Source organism: Schistocerca cancellata, chromosome 1, assembly GCF_023864275.1.
Source record: "Schistocerca cancellata isolate TAMUIC-IGC-003103 chromosome 1, iqSchCanc2.1, whole genome shotgun sequence".
In the NCBI taxonomy this organism is placed as follows: domain Eukaryota; kingdom Metazoa; phylum Arthropoda; class Insecta; order Orthoptera; family Acrididae; genus Schistocerca; species Schistocerca cancellata.
This window is the reverse complement of record NC_064626.1, coordinates 428,049,420-428,050,012: the sequence shown is the minus strand read 5'-3', so window position 1 is coordinate 428,050,012 and position 593 is coordinate 428,049,420. Positions and strand designations below refer to the sequence as shown.

Here is a 593-nt window from a genome sequence, read left to right as displayed (position 1 = left end):
AAGTCGAAACTATAAAAAAGCACTCCGTCATCAGGCCACACGTAGCACACTGGGACCATACGACCGCCGTGTCATCCTCAGCTGGGGATGAGGATAGGAGGGGCATGTGCTCAGCACACCGCTCTCCCGGTCGCTATGATGGTTTTCTTTGACCGGAGCCGCTACTATTCGGTCGAGTAGCTCCTCAATTGGCATCACGAGGCTGAGTGTACCCCGATAAATGGCAACAGCTCATGGCGGCCCGGATGGTCACCCATCCAAGTTCCGGCCACGCCCGACAGCGCTTAACTTCGGTGATCTGACGGGAACCGGTGTATACACTGCGGAAAGGCCGTTGCCCAAGTCGAAACTATAACGTGCCCCTTAATTATTAATTTTCATAAATTACGGTACAACAAGCACTTCCGTGAAACCATTTGTGAGGCAGGTTGATCTTTCACCTTTCAGCGTTCGTTTCAAGAACGGAGTGTCTAATTTTCTTGGCTACAAAGAGAACAATATTATTAGAGACGGAATATAATCTCATTGTAAGTACTGTGCAGGAATGCTTCTGAACTGCTACTGAAAATCACGGATAACTTACACAACTTTCG

General features: G+C 48.6%; 1 pseudogene; it reads right to left on the bottom strand.

The window, feature by feature from the left end:
• Nucleotides 1–221: 221 nt before the first annotated feature.
• On the bottom strand, nucleotides 222–339 carry LOC126102420 (5S ribosomal RNA; annotated as a pseudogene).
• Between the last annotated feature and the right edge of the window lie 254 nt (nucleotides 340–593).